This window comes from Rutidosis leptorrhynchoides, chromosome 6 (genome assembly GCF_046630445.1).
Source record: "Rutidosis leptorrhynchoides isolate AG116_Rl617_1_P2 chromosome 6, CSIRO_AGI_Rlap_v1, whole genome shotgun sequence".
In the NCBI taxonomy this organism is placed as follows: domain Eukaryota; kingdom Viridiplantae; phylum Streptophyta; class Magnoliopsida; order Asterales; family Asteraceae; genus Rutidosis; species Rutidosis leptorrhynchoides.
Window position 1 is genome coordinate 291,106,825 of NC_092338.1, and position 7,726 is coordinate 291,114,550.

Here is a 7,726-nt window from a genome sequence, read left to right on the forward strand (position 1 = left end):
TTGAAGTCTTACGGCTTTAGATGCAGGAAAGAATTGTTTAAGAAATTTGTCAACTAAAACGTCCCATGTATCGATCGCCCCTTCAGGTAACGATTTCAACCAATCTTTGGCTTCTCCCTTTAAAGTCCAGGGAAATAACATGAGATATATCTGTTCATCCTCCACTTCTCGGATTTTAAATAGTGTGCAGATCCTATTAAAGGTACGTAGATGTTCATTTGGATCTTCCTTCGGCGCACCACTAAATTGGCATTGATTAGTCACCATGTGTAGAATTTGTCCTTTGATTTCATAATCTGGCGCATTAATGTCTGGATGAGTAATTGCGTGACCTTGGCCAGTGCGTTTAGCTCTCATTCGGTCTTCCATACTTAAAGGTTCCAGATTCTCCATAATTGAATTTGTTGAATCGGTATCACTAGATGATTCTGATTTAATGGTTCGTTCCTCAACAATCTCTGTTTGAATGATTGGTGGCTCCGGAGGAAAGTTTAATGGTTCAGGATCTATGAACCGTTCCTGAATATTCTCCGGATTCTCAATTGTGAGGTCGGGTTCAAAAAATGGATTATCGGAAATTTGAACTGAAGTACTTGGTCGACTGGATGACGATTCTAAAGAAAAATCAACGGCGGTTATATTTGATAAATGTCTTGATCTAGTTACAGGTGGTGAACGTACAAAAGGTGATGAACGTCTTGCTCGGTGCATTCACTGAATATCCTATTAGTTTTTAAAAGGAAAGAAAAATTATAATAAGTTATCCAATTAATAGACTTTTCTGATTTTGCCCACGTTTCGAATAGCCAAAAGATGCAGCAGAGGGGCAGGATTCGTTTGGTCTCAATATAATTGAGGACTGTTTGGCTCCAATAACCCGGTCCACGTACAAATCCAACTATTACTACGAACCAGAAAATTTTGATGTCTATTAATTTAACCACTTAAAATAAATTTTCGTAATTTTAAGAAATTTAGATAAGAAGTAGAATAAAAATCTATGTCCTAAAAACTAGAATAGCGAGAAATAAGAGAGAAAAAGAGTTCGTCGAAAAAGGTCGAAAAAGAAAAATGGTTGAAAAATAAAAGGTGACGGAAAAATAAAAGAAACTTATAAAAACTTAAAAATACTTGACTAACCTAACCTTATTACTACAACTAACTTAAAATTATAATCGCAAATTGATATTACTAATTGGAATGATAATTGATACATAGTAAAAGGTCGTCTAAAAATATTAAAGCTTACAGGAAAAACTAAATCCCAAATGGAAATAACTTAAAAAGAAACTAAAACTTAAAAAGGCGTCGCAAAATTCTAAAGCACCTAAATCTTAGTCTAAAGAAAAAGCACTTAAGGAATTCTACGGCAAAAACTAAAAATCTAGGAGTAAAAATGACTATAGCAAAAACTAAGTTTAAAATTAAATATGAGCTAAAAATACAAAAGTTATGCTACAACGATTAAAAAGGAACAAAATATAAAAATATACAAAAAGTTGTAAAAAGTACAATTTTTATAAAAATATTATTTTTATATTATTTATTTAATAAAACTACTAATTTTACAATTTAATAAAACTAATTAATACTAAATAAAACAAATTAAATAAAAAGTAAATCTTAAAATAAAACTAATAATAATAATAATAATAATTAGGGTTAAATAATAATAATAATTAATTAATACCCGTAATTAATGCTGGTTTAGGGTTTTTTGTCGCCTGTCAGAAAGTCTCCGCGAGTCGCGGCAATTAAAGCATCAAACCCCGCGAGTCGCGGGGTTCCAGAATTCAGCTGACAGGTTTAAATATTCGACGCGTTTTTTCTTTATTTATTTTTTTTTTATTTTCTGTTTTCTGTTTTTTCTATAAATAAAAGATATTTAATAAAACTTATATTTTTATAAATTAAAATAAAAATAAAGAAACTTATAAAACTTAAATATTTAACAAAATCTTAAAAAATACTTATATTTTTGTTTTTCTTTTTATATTTTTGAATAATTAAAACGTATTTTTACAAAAACGAATTTTTAATAGAAGTAAGCTAAAAATCTTTTTTTTTTTTTTTTATTAGCGTTGCGCTTCCGGCGTTTAGAAAGATCCCCGGCAGCGGCGCCAAAAATACTTGATGTTATGCGAGGTGTATATAAAATAGTTTATATTTTACTAGGAAAAACTATTAAATACGATACAATTTTACACAAGATATTTATTTATTTATAGAATGGATATACTTAAACCTTGCTACAACACTTATAGGCAGTGTACCTAATCGTAAAGTAGTGTAGTTTTTAGTAAGTCCGGTTCGTTCCACAGGGAAATCTTTAAACAAAGCTTAACGCTATATTAGTTTACTTTTATAAAAATACAAACATATATATAAGTAATATTATTATTATAAAGGGGGGTTTTTACCGTTTAATGACCGGTTTGTCGATTTTAAGACTTTAGTCGCAGTTAAAACCTAATGTAAAATATAAAATAAATACAAGACTTAAATTAAAGCGTAAAGTAAATAACGATAATGAAATTGCGAATAATAAAAGTGCGATAAAATAAACTTGCGATAATTAAAAAGTACGATAATTAAAAGTGCGATTAAATAACAATAAATAAAAGTGCGATAATTAGAAGTGCAATTAAATATAAAATAAAGGAAATTAAATATGAAATAAAAGAATTATGCTTATTTAAACTTCCGTAATCATGATGTTTGACGTGTTGATTTTAGTTTTATGCCCATGGGTTAATTGTCCTTTGTCCTGGATTATTTAATATGTCCGTCTGGTTTTTGTCCATAACAGTCCATCAGTCATAAATATAAAGTGCGAGTGCCCTCGTCAAATTATTCTTATACCCTAAGTTAAATATTCCAACTAATTGGGGATTCGAATTGTAACAAGGTTTTAATACTTTGTTTAATGAATACACCAGGTTATCGACTGCGTGTAAACCAAGGTTTTACTACTTTGTTAACAATTACACCGATTACCCTTGAATGTAATTTCACCCCTGTTTTAATTATTCTAGTGGCTATTAATCCATTCCCGTGTCCGGTTAAATGAACGATTATTCGTACATATAAATACCCCGCCCATCGTGTCCGATCGAGTGTATATGGTAATTTATAGGGACGCCCAATTGTAAATCTTTATATTAACATTAACAAACTTTCATTTAGTTAAACAAATATAAAGCCCATTAATAGCCCATAGTCTAATTTCCACAAGTGTCGTTCTTTTGTCCAAACCTCAATTATGGTACAAAGCCCAATTACCCAATTTTAGTAATTAGCCCAACATCATGATTACTTCGTTTTAAATAAGCATAATAATAACTTAGCTACGAGACATTAATGTAAAAAGGTTGAACATAACTTACAATGATTAAAAATAGCGTAGCGTTACACGGACAGAATTTCGACTTACACCCTTACAACATTCGCTAACATACCCTTATTATTAGAATTAAAATTAAAATTAAAATTAAAATATAAATTATATATATATATTTTACGTATATATGAGAGAAGAGAGAAAAAGATTATTAATTGTGATCAGAATTCGGTTGGCTTTATAGGGATTTTCGATTTTTGGGGCTCCGCGACTCGCGGTGAAATCCTCTTCAAACTCCGCGAGTCGCGGAGAATGAATTTACAGCTCACACCCTTGGAGTCTTTCTCTGCCGACGGTTTTTATTTATAAATATAATATATATATAATTAATATAATTAATTATATATTATATTATATTTATATGCATAGTTAACTTGTAATTTTTAGTCCGTTGCGTCGAGCGTTAAGAGTTGACTCTGGTCCCGGTTCCGGATTTTCGAACGTCCTCGCGTACAATTTAATATCTTGTACTTTGAGTTTTGAATCTTGTACTCTTGTAATTTCGAGACGTTTCTTATCAATAATTGGAACCTTTTTGATTGTCTTTTGTACTTTTGAGCTTTTTGGTCGTTTGCGTCTTCAATTCGTCGAATCTGTCTTTTGTCTTCACCTTTTATTATTTAAACGAATATCACTTGTAAATAGAACAATTGCAACTAAAAGCTTGTCTTTCTTGAGGAATAATGCTATGAAATATATGTTCGTTTTTAGCATTATCAACGATGCATTCACCAATTCATCACCATGTACCTTATTTTGACTGCATTGTCAACGAAAGTACTATTGTAAACTATTATATACGGTGATTGTCTATATGTAGAAATCATCAGATGTCGAAAACCTTTGATTTAAATATACATTTATGGTGTGCCTTTTCAAAAGAATGCAATGTTTACAAAACGTATCATATAGAGGTCAAATACCTCGCAATGAAATCAATGAATGACGTGTTCGTCCATATGGATTTGGAGCGATCGTCACAAGGCTTAAGCCACGCCGCGGCCTTAGGGGGTACGCCGCGCCTGGGTCTGGTTCAGCACTTCTCTTGTTTGTTAATGTCTAGCTCGAATCCAATTTTACCACAATACAAAATATGACCCGAGAACACTTAAAACACATATCATACATCGTTGGAAAGCTACTTTAATGATGGATACAACTAAGAACATATAATCAACCAAAACTAGCATTTACAATAATTAAATCCACATCGAAAGGTCATTGAATGTTTATTATCAAATGTTCAAAGTTCATAATTTGCATCTAACAATTCGGACGTTAAACGTACACATATAGTATGCCGTTTTGAAGGTAATCATACATACAATACAACTAAACATTTACCAACAATGCTCATTATCATTTAAGACCTCAAATGTTCATATCAAAACCTATCAAACCCTAATCAAAAATCACAAAATCAATAATCATGTTAATGTAAGATTTTCATGTCATCCAACATACCAAATCGAAGCATATGAAATAACTAACTCTTTGAACACACAAACATTAACATCTAAACACATTTCATCATCCAAAATCAAAGATTTGACAAACCCATTTCAAGTGTTCATGCTAGTCATTCAAAAGAAACAAATCGAGCAAACCATTTACATACACAATAACCTAGTGAGCCGTAGACACTAACTAACACCATTTCAATTCCATAAATTAAAATTAGGGAAATCTAGAGTTTTTAGAAACCTTACCCCAAGTAGTTAAATTAGTATCAAAACGTAGAGGATGAAGGGAGGATTCCAAATATGTCGTCGGATTTGTTGTGAGCTCCTTAGATCCGAAGTAGATGATGAATTTGTGTAAATGAAGAAAATGGTATAAGAATGGAAGAAAGAAATTAGAGAAAAGGGAAAAGAAAAAGAAATGAAGATGGGAGGGAAAAGGTGAAAGTAAGTGGGTGGGGATTTGACCAAGTCTTTGACCTAATGACTTCTTTGGCCATATGTCAAGTTTAGCCCCTCAAGTTTAAAAGCGGGTGCGTGAATTAACCGATTGAATTATTTTAAATCCGCTAGAGTAATGAGAGATGTTATAATTAAATAACGGGAATATTAAAAATGCTAATTAACGGAAGATACGAATCTAGATAACGAAAGATATTATAAAAAAAGACGATCGTTAAAATAAATTAACGGAAAAAGGAGGGTTATTACAGCCTGGCTCTTTTAGTGGAGGTCAGGAGTTCGACTCCCATTGGCTACATATTAAAAACACAATTTCATCTCTGCCATGAAGTATCCACCCATGACACTTTTTCCATATCGTTTGGGGGTAAAGGGGAGGGGGTTTTACTTGGCCGTGCCCTTGGATCGGTTTCAAGGTTTCCTCCCGGGCAGCGATGGGGACGGGGTTATTATCGCTGCATAGGCATAGTCGAAATGGGAGATGATCGCAATGGGTGGTTTAGTCCCCCTCGGGTGATCCTAATCGCCGTTAAAAAAAAACTATAAGGGTTGGTTAAAATCAAAAAACCCTAGATCTTGAAAACCTTCAGCCGCCGTCACTCTCCTTGTCCGGCAACATACTCACTCTAATCAGTTTCTTACCTCGTTGGTTTGTAGTCGTTTGGTTTTCAGGCCGTCTCTGGCCACCGGCATATCGCCGGTGGTCCGGCTTTACTGTTTTATGTGCTAATAAGGATCATGCTGAAATGTCCCGTTCTTATTGATTAAAAACGTTCCATATTAATTGATTTCGTTGCGAGGTTTTGACCTCTATATGAGACGTTTTTCAAAGACTGCATTCATTTTAAAACAAACCATAACCTTTATTTCATCCATAAAGGTTTAAAAAGTTTTACGTAGATTATCAAATAATGATAATCTAAAATATCCTGTTTACACACGACCATTACATAATGGTTTACAATACAAATATGTTACAACAAAATAAGTTTCTTGAATGCAGTTTTTACACAATATCATACAAGCATGGACTCCAAATCTCGTCCTTATTTAAGTATGCGACAGCGGAAGCTCTTAATAATCACCTGAGAATAAACATGCTTAAAACGTCAACAAAAATGTTGGTGAGTTATAGGTTTAACCTATATATATCAAATCATAATAATAGACCACAAGATTTCATATTTCAATACACATCCCATACATAGAGATAAAAATCATTCATATGGTGAACACCTGGTAACCGACATTAACAAGATGCATATATAAGAATATCCCCATCATTCCGGGACACCCTTCGGATATGATATAAATTTCGAAGTACTAAAGCATCCGGTACTTTGGATGGGGCTTGTTGGGCCCGATAGATCTATCTTTAGGATTCGCGTCAATTAGGGTGTCTGTTCCCTAATTCTTAGATTACCAGACTTAATAAAAAGGGGCATATTCGATTTCGATAATTCAACCATAGAATGTAGTTTCACGTACTTGTGTCTATTTTGTAAATCATTTATAAAACCTGCATGTATTCTCATCCCAAAAATATTAGATTTTAAAAGTGGGACTATAACTCACTTTCACAGATTTTTACTTCGTCGGGAAGTAAGACTTGGCCACTGGTTGATTCACGAACCTATAATAATATATACATGTATATCAAAGTATGTTCAAAATATATTTACAACACTTTTAATATATTTTGATGTTTTAAGTTTATTAAGTCAGCTGCCCTCGTTAGTAACCTACAACTAGTTGTCCACAGTTAGATGTACAAAAATAAATTGATAAATATTATCTTGAATCAATCCACGACCCAGTGTATACGTATCTCAGTATTGATCACAACTCAAACTATATATATTTTGGAATCAACTTCAACCCTGTATAGCTAACTCCAACATTCACATATAGAGTGTCTATGGTTGTTCCGAAATATATATAGATGTGTCGACATGATAGGTCGAAACATTGTATACGTGTCTATGGTATCTCAAGATTACATAATATACAATACAAGTTGATTAAGTTATGGTTGGAATAGATTTGTTACCAATTTTCACGTAGCTAAAATGAGAAAAATTATCCAATCTTGTTTTACCCATAACTTCTTCATTTTAAATCCGTTTTGAGTTAATCAAATTGCTATTGTTTCATATTGAACTCTATTTTATGAATCTAAACAGAAAAAGTATAGGTTTATAGTCGGAAAAATAAGTTACAAGTCGTTTTTGTAAAGGTAGTCATTTCAGTCGAAAGAACGACGTCTAGATGACCATTTTAGAAAACATACTTCCACTTTGAGTTTAACCATAATTTTTGGATATAGTTTCATGTTCATAATAAAAATCATTTTCTCAGAATAACAACTTTTAAATCAAAGTTTATCATAGGTTTTAATTAACTA